A 15,470-nucleotide genomic window follows, 5' to 3' on the forward strand; every position below is an offset into this window, starting at 1 on the left:
TTCCAAACAGCTATGAAAAGTATAAGTTTTTTTATTTTTGAATGAATTCTAATAATGGAACACTACTAAGTTATTGATATTACTAAGTTTATTGATAAAAAAAATGGAACGCTAATGTTTAAATAAACATTATTACATTTGTCATTAACATGTCTAAATACATGTGCGGCCCTTCGTTAGCCAACCTGCGGTGCAAGTGGCCCTTCACTCAAAAAGGTTGTGCACCCCTAAATTAAGTCACCATTTAAGTTTATCAATTTCATTGAAAGTGTGGATTGCATATTTGTCAGTCACTGGCTATGACATAACTTACAATTTATTTTATTTACCAAACAATCTAGTTACAGAAGCCAGGCAATAACAGCGTATAACTGCCTGTGAGTCTAATAGGCTGACAGTACCTCATTTTGAGTGAGGAAGGCAAAGTTCTCAGTAATGTTCTCTTGTAAAACACACTTAATGGGATTCCACCTAAGCTGCTCAGCTTAAAATACTCAGATTGTGTTGATTTTTCATAGTAGTGTAATATAAATTATTCTAATTGGAACTAAAGCACATCAGACAGTGTAATTTACATCAGACAGACAGTGAAAATATTGAGCACATTCTTTGCTACTGTTATTTTTGTTCCACTGATGCCGTTTTACAGGCTCTTATAACTAGTTTAAGAATTGTAATAACAAACTGCTTAAGACGAAAATTATTCTTACATTTTTCACAAAATAAATTGCCACGATTGGCTATATTTAATAATTTTATGTAATCATTAAGCAAACAACTGTGTGATTTTAATAGTAAATTCACATTTTCATGAATAACACATTCAGACATTTGGTTTTTGTTTTATCTATGCATAAAATATGGTTGATAAGCTTCCATCAAGGTGCGCAGCAGATACTTTTTTTCGCTTTGTGTCTTTCTGTCCATTTTCTCTGACAATCATGCACTAAGCTCTACCAAAAGTCTGGTAAGAAAGATAATCAGATGAGTAGAAATATATTTTTAATAACTTATTTATCTTTAAAATATAAATTTTTGGGCTGAATAAATTAAAATCCTGAATGCCCTCTAGTTATGATGAATTTTACTGTAATCATGCATAATTCCTAAAAATAACTCCCGAACCCATATATTACAACAAATTTCCTCTAAAATGAAATCAAATACAAGTGTATTGCTTAAACTTTATGAAACCCAATGTTGGTTTCAGTTGGCATGGAATTAAACAAGTTCTAATTAAAAATTTTAACAAAGAAATTTTCAATTAAATGTTGACATTAAAATTATATGCATCTTGAAGGGAGTTTATTAAATTTTTATGAAGTAATTTTAATAATCTTGAAGTTATCTTGACTATTCTGAGAATCAAAAGTTAGTAAGAACAATCTATCTTCAATTCAGAGAAAAGTTAAGTATTCATTTTTAAAATAACATTTTCTTTTTTTTTCTTTTAGTTGAAGTTTTTGATGAATACAAGTACCTAGAGTGCATTTCTGATGAATCTTTATGTACCTAGTTATATTTATTTTTGGCTAAAGGAACTTAGAAGGTATATTTAATTTTTCTTCAGAATTTGATATGATAATTGTTACTATGTTATACTGTTAAATACATTTTTCCATTATAGTATAATTTTCGTAAGTAATGTATTGAATTGTATGTGTTTTAACAGTAATTATTCCCCTTTAATATTATGCGATTTTAATGATATACCATTAATACCTGCTTTAATAATAAACCATTTTTATTCAAAAATTGTTTACAATTTTTTTTCATTTCTAAACGCTGTTAAATGACAAACATTATTACTTTGAAAATTAATGTTTTTTTTTTAAAAATGTGTTCATATATTTTAAAACTGTTTCATTTTATTAACTTTAAATATTATTATAAATATCATAAATATGAAATAAAATCAGAATTCAATGTTTATTCTATTATGATAAGGCATTTACACACAGACCTTTTTTAAAATAATTCACACTTATATATTACTAACCATAAATCTAAACAATTTTTTTAGATTATAAAATTTTTTATATGTTATTAAAATTTTATAAGTATTTAATTAAAATGCATAATTTTCTTCCCAATTCAAATCAAAACATCATTAAATAAGGACTGTCATCATAAGCATGCCCAGACTTTTTTTTTATGAAGTTGAGGCATTAAAAATATCTTCCCCTATGCCTTATGTGCCCTCACTACAATGTTTGATACACTTAAAAATCGACTTTGCATTGCTAATAGCAAAATATAATAAAAAGTGGTTGTAAGGAACATGGCTAATTAAGAGAAGTCCTCTTATAAGTTTCCAAGTCATCATCAAAATGCTAATGTTAGAAATACAAAAATTTTACGCTTATCACAAGATAAAAATTACTACCCTACCACTATTACAATGATGTTTCTTGAAGAAAACACATTTTCCTTCTGTGCAAGTGAGCAATATTATGAGATAAGCAAAATGGAATCATTTTGAATTATTTCCAATATCAATTAGGCAAAGAGAAAAGCAAACATTTTGCCTTAATGCTTTATAAAGCAAACATGTTGGATGATCATCGGCCTAGTTATCTTCCTACTTACCAAAGTTAAATTCTGGTACTTTTAAGAATCCTGTTGTACACTTTAAAAAAATGTGCCTTTTGCTAACCACATATTACCTCTGTGATTCTTTTACTAACGTAAATCAAAATAGTTATTCAAAACAGAAGGTAAAGAGGTAGATGTGCCTATTTTACCTGTTAGTCTCTATTAATTTGTGCTATTTTAACATTACATGTATGCATTCGCTTATAACGACAAGTTCACTATAAAGACAATATAATCTGTTATTATGAATTGTAATTATGGACCTTACTGTACTCAAACAAGTACTTTATCTCCTTGAACAATTATTAAAAAAATTCTGAATAACAAAGACGTAAATGATTACAATGCAAAACTTAACACAATCTTCTTCAAGACTGCCAAAGATTGCATTGCTGGTAACTTTAATGACATTTTTGGATAACATTTATGAGCAGCGTTTCCAGCATCTTCCATGTGCAAAGATTATAAAAGTTCAGTGAAGAAGATTAGAAAAAAATATTTCAAGGTATTCCATGTTAATTTATATATTTCAAGGTATGCAATATATAAATTAACATGGAATACCTTTTATATGGTATTACCTTTAGAGAAAATATAATCTTTATCATCTTTAAAGAGATAACTTTTATAGGGCAAAAAATAAACAAGTGAAAACAAATGACATAGATAAAATTTTTATCACTAAAAACAGTGGAAGATTATATTATGTCTCATTATATTGAAGAAAAAAAATCATGAAGAAAAACTCACTACATTTTTTAATTTACTTTTAAGCATTTGGGTTGCTTCACTGAAATTTAAGACTGAATTCTAAGTTTAATTCATTTTCTAATTATTCCTTAAAGTATCAATGATTGTATTGCAATTAGTTTCTTTCAAAGAAGCTTTTAAGTAAACTGATACAAGGCAAGATTAAGAGGGAGGCTCCTGGAGCTGTAACCCCAAATCCCTATATTTTTAGAGAGCTCAAAAGTTTTTGAAGGTAAAATTGATTTTTGTTATTTTTCTAAAAAAATATTTATATTTCAAGCGTATGATGGTCTTACAATTCTCCTTCAGAATCATTAAAAATTTTATGTATTTTTCAATTTAAAATTCAATAAATAAATAAACACATTACATCTCTACTGCTCTCTCAACTATGTATTTTTTTTTTTTTCTATTTTCTACTGTTGCTTTAGGTCACAAGTTCTTGGTTTTTTTAACTTAACATAATTAAATCGTACGTTCATTTTAAATACTTCATCAGTAATTTTTAGCGTCTACCACAGCCCAATTGTTTTCTTGCCAGATATCAACTCTGAGTTTGAAGATTAGACTCAGTTTACAACAAGTATTTTTTTAAAGTTATTTTTTGTTCAATTCAATTTTCTTTTCAACAGATAGAATATAGTAATTTTTATAAATTAAAAACCTACAAATATCTGATGTGCACATTGGTGAATTACACTTTCATTAATATTAAAAAGAAATCTTAATAAAAGGAGCAACTAATTTTAAATTTATTTACTACTTTAAAATAGCTTTTTTAATCTTTTTTCTACATTGTTTTTTTTAGTTTATCATAAAATCTTTTTATATTAGCCTTTTGCTTACAGCTGGTACAATTATAACCAGAATGACTGGCATGCAAGTGCTGTAAGCAAAATGTTATTGTAGGTAAATAGTAGAAGTCCTTTATAATGAGTGCATATAGATCAAAGTAAATCACTCATTAAACTTAAATTGGCTAAAATTAACAAAAATAAAACTATAATACGCAAAAATACACTTAAAAATTGTTTCATTTTTGTTTTCTATTTACACTAAAGGGAAAAACCTTAATTTGTAATTTATCTTTGGGCTTTTGTTCTGCAATTGACCAGCTTTGATCTACAATTTTCAAGATGTGTGTTGATAACTTTAATGCCACTACAAAAATATATAATAGATTGGACATATGATTCATGGAAGAGCAGGAACATAACAGGCAGACTCATATGCAATATTCGATAAAATTTATTCATTATTTTGCTTAACAACAGCTTCTAATAGTTATGATATAAAATCAAAGTAATATAATATAATTTGTTTTGCTGGTTTGGAAATTTCCGCCAATCTTGATGTGTTGTTGATTTTGATCTCTGTGTTCTTATCTGAGCATACTGGATCCATAACCTACTAAAATGAGTATTAAAAAAAAAGACTCAAAACTAAAAATTATTTTGTTTATTGTTAGAAACAAAATAGTTACAGGAAAATGACAGATAAGCATATAGTATCACAAAACATGAGATTCTGCTGGGGTTGCCATACAATTACTTTGATTTTATGTAATCACAATTATTTTTAAATTTGTGTAATATGTTTATTCATGAATTCATATTACATGCATGCAAACCTTAGTATTCTTATCATTTCTTTTTATAAGAAGCACCATTGTTTCTCTACTGCTTCCTATTATTTTGTACCTCAATGATTTCTCTATCTCTTTTTCTTTTCTTTATACATGGATGCCAACTCAGAAATAGCAGCACTCCACCATGTTTAAAGTGGTGACAAAATAGCAATTAAAATAAAATTAAATTGTTTAATAGTGCCAGTACTTAGTAAACTTCACTGCCTTGTTTGCATGTCTTGTACATTTGTGTTAACTGATTATTATAGTGGTGATCATAATCTTTCTAAATCAAATTTATTAAATCAAAAGTAATCATAAAATTTACTACCACATAAGATATTAAAAACAATTCTCCCATTTAAACATGAGAAGTTGGCTTTGATGTTTATGTCAAAAATAGGGACAGAAAAAATTATGAAGTTTTGCATAGTTTTCTTAAATTGTAGTTTTTTCAGAACTATTTTAGTTTCTGCTAACTATTTAGACGTATTTCACATACCATATGTAGTTTAATTGTTGAATTTTATAAATAAATTTATTACATCTTCTTATTATTATAATAAATTATTTCAATAGATCTATAGTTTGAACCATTATGATCTGCTACGTCAAATGTTAGGTTTTTGACTTTTTGTCTTCTGGAAATAATTTACAATTTAAAACAACCAAGATTTATCTGAGATAAAACACCCAAGAATATAGGCCTAAATTAGATTAGAAGATGAAGCATTTCACTATGTATGCCAAACTGTTGCAGAAGTTGTGCAAAGATTTCATATACTAAATGCTTATGTACTTAACATATTGTTGACCAGTGACGAGTTAATTTGACTTTAAATGCCCAAACATTATTGACCAATTAGGAGTTAACTCATCATTGCACTTGGATTATCTATTTCAATTTATAAAATCCAAGGTGATATAGAATATTGCAAAAGTTTTGCACACTGTGTCCAAAATTTAATTTCATTTCCTGCAGTATAAATAAAATGTATTGGAGTTTATTTAAAATGTTTTACCAACTAATATCATAGTTTCATGATATGACATAGTTTCTGTGTAAAATTACCAATTAACAAAGTGTTAAGGCAGATGATACAAATATCTATTTATGAATAAAGTTAGTAAACTGTGAAAAACCATGAAAACAATTATTAAATACACACTAAAGGAATATATACAACCTTACTTTTAATGTACTATTACGGATTTCAGTAACTTTGTTTCAAAAATGTACCATATCGAAAAAACCTGAACTAAACACATCTCTTATATTTTCAAATTATAAAAGAATCAACTTATTTAATAGCTAAAGATAATTAAAATAAATTTTAAAAATACATTAAATAAAATTAAAAGACCTTACTTTGTACATTATTGTATATATTAAACTATTGCAAATTATTGCTTTCTTGATTTAAAAAACCTTATTATATATAAACCAAATGACTGAATACTTAAAAGCAATCGAAACAAGTTTAAAAAATAAACAAAATATTTCATTTTACTCAAAATTGCATCACATAAGATACATCTCTGATGCTAAAATTTGTTGCATAAGAACTATCTCTGCATTTAAATGGGACATTTTCTCTCAATTGAAGTAAATTGAAATACTTTTTCTAATTGCTGCATTTATTTTATTTATAAGTTCTTAACATATTTATACTTGCAAAAGAACTTGTTGGCAGAAAATGAATCTGGATATTCAAATACTTCTTTATACCATCTGCATCTAGTTAAATACTAGCATTAGTTTTTTAATCATTAACGAGTAATTAATCCATATGAAACTAGTAACAAATTATAAATGCTGGATGTTAAACCAAAACGTGTATTGGTGTGACACTCTTGTTAAGATTTTTTTCTGCTACAGTATACTTACTTATACACAAAAGAAATTACAGAAATAGTGTAGAAAACCCAGGAAATGAAATTATCAAATCATATGGCTGTGCCAGAATTGCTATACCAGTCACACTGACTGCAAGCTTCGTAGTTAGACCAAAGAAAACTTAGGACATTTTTTGGACCAGTGGCAATTAACCGGAGCTTATATAAAAAAGACAAATGATAAACTAAAAAAAATTATAATTTGCTCCACTAAAGTGCATTTAAGAAATCACCAGTATCAATTAGTTAATATTCCTTCATATTAATATTTGAATAAAATTTGTAATTGTACCCAAGATTTCCTTAATCAAAATTTTTTCTTTAATGAAGGGTTTCACTACTCTTGTGTTGAAAACACAGTAAGTATGCCACTTAGCATTTTTATACAAAAGTAATTTAGTGCATAATTCCTCAATTCAACACCTAAAAATTCTATGATTTGATGAATTTTTTATTGGAATCGACCATTTTTTAAATCAGGTGAAAAAGATGAAACTGTAAAACTCCATCCTCCAAAAGTTATTATTCAATTTGCTGATAATAATAAAAACCCTTATGACCCATGAGTTCATCACCATAAAAATGTAATAATGTAAAATAGTTAGGTTTTCTTTTTCATATAATGACTGAATTCCTCCTCCCCCCCCCCCAAAAAAAAAGTTCAAAATAAGGAATCCTATGGATGAGGCTATTTGTCTGAAAAACTATTGATTCTAAAAATTATGGAAACTATTGATTCTTCATATCAATAGTTTTAAGATTTGTATTTGTAGAAAATAGAATGTTCCATAGACACATTAAAATGCCGGGACAAAATGCTAAAAATCAAGAAAAAAAAGGACGAAATATTTTTTATCAGGAAAATTAAGACTACTAAAGGTAAGAGCTTTTTATGAAAACTAAATCTACTATTAAAGATGTGGATAATTTCTGTCTTTAAAAATGTTAACGCCTTTTCTATAAGTAATGTATTTCATGTATATATTAAATTCATAATAGAATGTTTATGAAATCATGGACGAAAAGAGTATGTTTATCATCTGTAATTCGTTAAAATATGTGCCTTTGAAGATGTGCTATGAAGAAGATTGCCAATTAGTGTTCTTTTTAGTGGAAATATAAAAAAAAAAGAAATATTTTGATTCAGATTTAGAATGTGAAATATAAAACAGATTGCAATCTTTAAAAAGAATGAGTGATTTGGGGAGGGTCAAGTTTTATTAATAATACCCTGAATAAAAACATATTATCCATGGACATTATTTGTTCAGTTTGTGTTGTTTATTATAGATTATATATGGATACAGATTTTTATGATTTATGAATACAGATTTTTGTTTTTACTCTTATAATAATTTTTACGACTATCAATGCAACATTTTACAATTCTGATTTTGATGAGTGAATTTAATTAAATTTGATGATAATATTTGGGTGATTTAAAATAGAATAAGATATGTACATCACAAATATTAATTATTTTTATTTTGATCTCATGATTTCTGATCTAATAATAATAATTTTTATTTAATAATAATATTGGTGTTTAAATGGAAAAAAAAGTATTTATGTATTTTGATCATAAGTTATTAAATTTGTTTTTCTCATCTATGATAGTTCAATTGATATTATTTTATATGTAGAGAGAGGGAGAGCTTATTCATGTTATTTATCATATTTGTTTATTTTTACAATTTGAAAATATTTTTAAAATTTATTACAATTATTGAAAAAAAAATTTCTTAGGAAATTTTTCTTTTGATTCAGTAAATTAATTATTATAATTAACATAAAAAATATTTAAAGGAATTATTATTTATTTTGTTGTTTTATATGTTACGGCTTATATAATTTATTTATTGTTGGGCAAAATTTAAATTCTGTTTTAAATATTGTTTTTTTTTCAATGCCCACCAGTGTTAACATCCATCAATTCAGGCATATACAGGGCAATTTTGTTGGCCTCTCTTTCAGAGGCACCATATTAGGTGGGTCAATGTTGCTCCCACAGTGAGGACAGATAGTACAGAGAAGGAAAGAACATCCATGCCTTGCCCGGGGTTCGAACCCAGAACCTTTCTGATGCAAGGACAGTTCCCTGCCCCCTACAGAGGCCGGTCAGTGTTTTAAATATTGTGCAAGGTATCCATGCACCTGGAAAGTCATAAATTTCGGTATTGAGCAAAATTTGTCATGAAATGTCCTAATTTTAAATATTTTTTTAAAAAACCATGAAAAATCATGGATTTAGGTTGCTAAAAAATTTTATTTTTAGAATGGGATTCCTCTGCCCCCCCCCCCATATCATGGCGTTCCGAATATCTCAATTTGTAACAAAATCCCCACTCAGAGTCATATTTTATTAAAATATAAAATGTTTTTACCATGTTCTTTAAAAATTATGGTGTTCTTTCAAAGAATGAAAGAAATAATATCATTTCTAGAGTGAAGTATGTTTTAAACTTCTGTGGTTTCAGAATTATTATTATTTTTAATTTGTTATTTTTATTTTATCAATTTAAAATTCTAGCTTAAGCAAGCTAGTTATTGCAAATTTTGTTTTAATTTTGAAATGATAATAGAAAAATCAGGAGCATTTCATTCCTTTCTGTTGAACATGAAAATGATCTTTAGAATATAATCCTGCAGAAAAAAATAATTTTTTGCTCAGCTATAATTTTTTCAGCTATTTTATTGCTTCAACTCTTTCTTTACTCTGTTTTTTAAATCAATAAATATGAAGATGCAGAGTAAAACAGTTTTGGTTATACCTGTCATTTCAATGAATGTTATTAGTGTAACGCTTTTTAAATTTATTATTCTGTTTTTGTCAGAGAAAATTGTAACTTCGATAAGTCATGAAAAGTTCTGGGAATTAGTCATGGAAAGTCATGAATTTCAAAATCTAAAATGTAGCAGATATCCTGATTGTGCCTGGAGTTTAAAAAAAAAGTAAGCAAATAAAATATTTGAATTTTTTTAAATGTAAGACATGTAATTTATTTTTAATGTTTGAAATTATACATTCAACATGGGTAAGGATTTAACCCGCTAAGAAATTTTCCACTACCTAATATGAAAGCATCAAGTAATGTAAAAATTGATACAAATGAGATATAAAATGAATTAAATACTGGTTTTCAAAATTTTAATCATGACAAACCAGAAGAAAAACTAGACATTTTAATGTTTGAGCCGGATATTAAGGTTCAGTTCACAGCCTGACTCAGATTCTAAATTAAATGAAGAGTGGAAACTCTAAAAATTTTCAAAAATTCATAAAGGGTTCAGCTTTGAAATTACTTATTAATAACTGTTTAAATTATAATTCTTTTCAGAAAATAGCCAAAAAATTTCACAAACATTTTTTTCACTTCCTTTTGGCTTTAATGATTTTCAAAATTTTAAATTTTCTGGCCAAGCCAAAGACCTAAACTCATATTTTACCGAAGAGGTGGAGTTAGGGCGAAAAATAAATTAGAATAATCAATTTATAATTGAGGGTTTGTCTATGGGATTACCCCCACAAATAAAGTCACTTTTGGCTCTAAAAGAACCCAAAACCTCATTGATTGGCTAACAATTGTTTCAAAAATAATTCCTGGTGTCCCCACTGTCTTACCCCAAAATGAAAATAAACAGAAAGTGCCAGAATCAAAATTTAGTGGTTATAGACAACAAAATCAACAATCTGAAAGCTGGTCAATGAGACCACAAATTTATAATAATTCGTGACAAAATCAAAAATTTTCCTGGCTAAGTAAAAGGTTCATCCAACTAGGCCAAATTAGATTTAAATTTCTTAAAGAAGGTGACAAATTGAATAAAAATATACAAATCATTTTGCCCAGGCTTCCCTTTTGTTACCTCCTAAGCCATATAAATATTGTGTGATAAGCTAAGAATTAGTAATACTTGTAATGCTTATCTTTGAGGAAATAATTATGTAAACAAAACAGTTTTCTTTACTGCTGAGAATCAATTCCAGCGTATAGATAAGCAAGAAAGTGACCAACCACAAAATTGACAGTTAATAGTATCCTAATACATTCAAAATAAAAATGAAAACATTGAAAATAACAAATGCCTGATTTTGACTAATAAAAATATCTTTTTAAGTGGCAATACATGTAGTAATTTAAATATAATCCCAACTAAAATGTTTGAAAAGTTAATTGTCCAAAAAGAAAGAAAAAACTTTGTAAATGTAAAACAAACAAAAGGAATATTCTTAAGAATGATTTTGATAATGAGGCAGTACATTGTCAGAGTCATGTTTACAGAATAATGCAAATCCAAGATAGTGAAGAGAGAAAAAATCCCGACTTCAGGAAATTCCCAAAACTTTTTCAAATATTTTATATTGACATATTAAATATGAAAAGTAAATTATAAATAAAGTGAAATTTTTAAAAGAAGGTTGGCTGAAGGGAGGCAGTCGAATAATATTGATTTAGATATCTCCTAATTTTGTTAAATTGTTCTGGATATAGGGTTAACTAATGTAAACAAGGATCATACATAATTATTAAAAAATCTTCTGATGTTAATTATAAAATAAATAAAAAGAATATCCATGATAAAGAAAATACAGTAATAGTTCATGCATCAAAATTGTAAAGGCACCCACCTAACAAACTAAAATTATCTCATGAGTGACAAGTAAGTGTACTAATTCAAATACTAATGTAATTTAATTGTTGAAGTGATTTGAAATTTAATTTTTAATGTATATTTTGTATTAAATTTAATACTTCAATGGGTTTTTCATTGTTAAATATAAAATTAAATTTTAAAAAAATAACAATAAAAAATACCGAAGATGACCTGACAAAACATGGTTTGGATGAACATGTTGTCCCCTTTTTCTGGAAAATCTAACCTCCTTCAAGTTTTCTTTGCATTTAGCGTTTACCCATATCTGACAAAAAGATATGGGACAATGGTTGATTCTTTTTTTTCTGATTATGGTCAACACCATAAAAAGATAAAATGTTTATAATATGTATCTTATATATGTAACCGGAATCTTCCAGTGCAACAATGCTGAGATTTGGGACTATATTCCTCCTTTTGGAGATTACAGCCTCTTATCCTGTAAAATGCCCCTTATACTGAAGTCTTAAATTTCAGAATAATGACTAAACAGAGTAAACAATGCTGAAGTGTTTAACTTCAGATTAAATTTTTTTTTCCAAATAAGTCAACTGTTTTCTTACATTTCATGTTTTTGCATTTTTGAAGTGTTAATAATTTTTTTTTATTTTGATCGAAAGGTTTATTTGAATTGTATTATATTGAGGAACAATATTTTTTAGTGAAATACTTTATTGTGAACTTTTTTAACTTTGAAACTTACTTTGAACTGAAAAACTGTTGAGTCATAAAAATTGTTAAAAATTAAGATCAAACTCTCCAATTTATTAGTAGACGCGCTACTACAAAAACTATTTTGTACAACATTTTAATTGTGTTAAAATATTTAACACGTTTATAAAAGTATATTTTTTGTAATTTATATTACTTTTATATATTGATTTTTTATTCAATTTGTAAATTTTATTCTTTTCATGTTAATTGTGCTTCTAACATAGAGAAAAATTGCAAATAAATAATGTTTTTTCTTTCGATGGTAATTAAAATTTTTCAGGGAAGAGGGATATAATATAAAAAGCTTCAACTAGTTTTATGTTATTTCTTTATCTAAATCTTCTTAATTTATTCAAAATTAAACGCCTTCTCACACTTTATTATTCACATCCGCCATTTTGGTTCTATATTTAAATCTTAAGTATGCATGAATTAACTTTTTAAATTTTCCCTTAAACCGAACCGTGAGAACCATATTATTCCCTGGACCTATTTTATAGACCCATTGTTATTATTAATGTTTCCCTTTTTGCATGTGACTTCAGAGGTCATGTGGATTATTTTGCAAGATTTTCCCTAATTTTTATTAAGGAGCACTTCGATTTTTTGTCACTGGATCGTTCTCTGATAATAAGGGATTCATTATTATCAGAGATTGATCTAACGATAGAGAAATAAGGTTTTATTTACTTTTTTTTAATCTTGTGCCTGTCTCCCCAGCTTGTCCGACTGTCATCATAATAATTTAGCTTAATATTCTCTTCTAATGTTGTATAAATTGGTTTAAGCTGATTTAAAATAATGCTAATTCATACTTGTTTATTAATCATTTTAAGTTTTTTTTATTTTTTTTAAACAAAACACTATTATTATATCTACTAATATATATTTAATATCACTTACTAATTCTAATGTGGTATTAAAAAAAACAAAATTTTAATATTTAAAATATATATATATATATACAAGAATACATTAAAATTAAAACTTTATGCTATTATCTCATTTAAGGATAACATTATACTCAACTAATATTTATTGTCATTGTATACAAAGAAAAAAAAGAGACATTGACTTGATAAATAAATTTATTCTTTTTGATATTTATTAATACGAGTAAGTTAATTTCTCGACCTTATCTTAATTTTCTGATGGATAAAGGTTTCAATTATGTCAGTTATGCTTTTTTTTATTGTAAATGATTTTAACTGAGATTAATTAAAATCAATATTTAAATTGTATTTTTTAAAATTCCATTTAGAAATAAAATTAAACTACCTACTAATTTATTTTTAATTATTATTTGTAGTATTAAAATAAATTTATTAGGATTTAAATGGCTGTTTGTTATTACATAGACTGAAAAATATTTTTTTTTTCCTTTTCATTAGTATGAAGACTGTTCTTTTCAAGATTCGGAGATCTTAATAAAGATGTTGAATTACCTTTATACTTCATCAAGGTCGCCACCCAACTGGAAACCTGGAATTATCAGGGAATTTTTTTTATACTGGAAAAACCAGGAAAATTCAGACAAAAACCTGGAAAAATCAGGGATTTTTAAGGAAGAACTTGAATTTCTTTCTTTTATTTTTCTTAATTTAACTAATTTAAATTATTTATTAATTTTCTTAGTTAACATTATTTTACCATCTGTTATACCCACTTTTAGAGGAAAATTTATTGCCAAGCAGTTGAAATACCATCACCTTAGCAATACTTCACTTGCATCAAAATTTGGTCCATTATAACCTTGTTAAACTAGAATCCCACTTGAAACTCACCCCTAATTACTAAATGAATAGAGAATCCTTCCACCTCTTTGGGAGTCGATTGGACTATGCAGTTTAGGGAGGACAAAGATTCTGGAGGATGTGAAAGAAAGGGTTAGGATATTTGCTTCTATTTATAAAAGTATGTTTTTTTTTTCTTCCAGTAGGTAGACTGAATCCATTTATCGTTCTACTTATTGTTTGACAAAATTATTCAAAATATTTCAGTATTTTTAACTTTTATAAGATTCTCCAAAAGTTAGTTGGTCATAATTTAGCAACAATAGATTTTTATTGCACCCTTTTTCTGAAAGCTTATGTGCTCTCATCCAATGAAATCCATGAAATATTTTTTCTCAGCTAAGCCAACCAATCGCACATTTTTTTATAATCTCTAACAGAAATGTTTGTCAACAAATCGTAACAATTATTGCAGTAATGCTAATTTTCTTGATTTAATTTTAAACTTTTATAACGTATTCTAATTTTAAAAAAAAGTTCTTTTCAAAACCAACTATATATTAACATTTAATTTTACTGTTTCGTTGGTAAATATTTAACTTTTGATTCAAAATTAGATTTGTGCAATAATCACAATGTCGAGAGTTGGTAAATGTTGCTTGCAATCCAAAGATGATATTTCAGAAACTGTTTCTCTTTTTACCCTTACAAGCAGGCAAAAACTAAGGAATGTTTGGGAAACATGCTAAATCATGAATAAACATAAAATATTAAAAAAAAACCTTATTCACATGAGTTTATTAGAAAGAAGTAAAAAGAAACTTTTTTTTTGTTCTGCACTATAGAGGTACGGGTTTCCAATTGCAAAAACAATTTAAAACAATATATTCTACAAGCTAAACATATATTTTATTTTATTATTATTGATATATTTATTTTATAACCGTCAAACAGCTGTCCCAATTTTTGAATTTACGACTACTAATGTTTAACAGCCTTGTAGTTTTGAATCCAATCCAAAAGATAAAAAAACTCTTAAATCAAGTATTAGGCGAAATTTTCCTCTGTGGAAGACTTTTCGGATGAACTAACCAGCATTTGCGTCAAATGGAGAGAAAAATGATGAAAACCTACCACAGTAGCCTGGTGGCATGATTTGTCTGTCACTGAAGATATTTTACATCAACAATGTGAGCCGTGTGTGGAATTGGTTTTAATCAGCCATCACTGGGATTCAAACCCAGGTTACCTCATACCCATGAGGTGACCAGGCTGGCACTCTATTCCCTGAGTCAAAGATGATAAATAGCATTTTAAATAAAATACTTTATAATATAAAAATTTTTCTTGTATCGATCCTATGCTTTATGAGGAAAAAATAACACATTGACCTGGAAATTTTAAGATTTTTACCTGGAAAATATCAGAAAAATTTGAAACCTGATTTGAGTGGCAACCCTGATCCTCTGACCTTCTGAATCTAATTTCATTGAGAGAAA

General features: G+C 26.9%; 1 long non-coding RNA gene across 1 annotated transcript; it reads left to right on the forward strand.

Moving 5' to 3' along the window:
• The first annotated feature begins 1,416 nt into the window (after positions 1-1,416).
• On the forward strand, positions 1,417-14,752 carry LOC107445916 (uncharacterized). The gene is made up of 3 exons (XR_001584323.3): positions 1,417-1,549; positions 9,703-9,820; positions 13,630-14,752. It is a non-coding gene; the product is annotated as an uncharacterized lncRNA (long non-coding RNA).
• The last annotated feature ends 718 nt before the right edge of the window (positions 14,753-15,470 follow it).

Source organism: Parasteatoda tepidariorum, chromosome X1 (genome assembly GCF_043381705.1).
Source record: "Parasteatoda tepidariorum isolate YZ-2023 chromosome X1, CAS_Ptep_4.0, whole genome shotgun sequence".
NCBI lineage: Eukaryota > Metazoa > Arthropoda > Arachnida > Araneae > Theridiidae > Parasteatoda > Parasteatoda tepidariorum.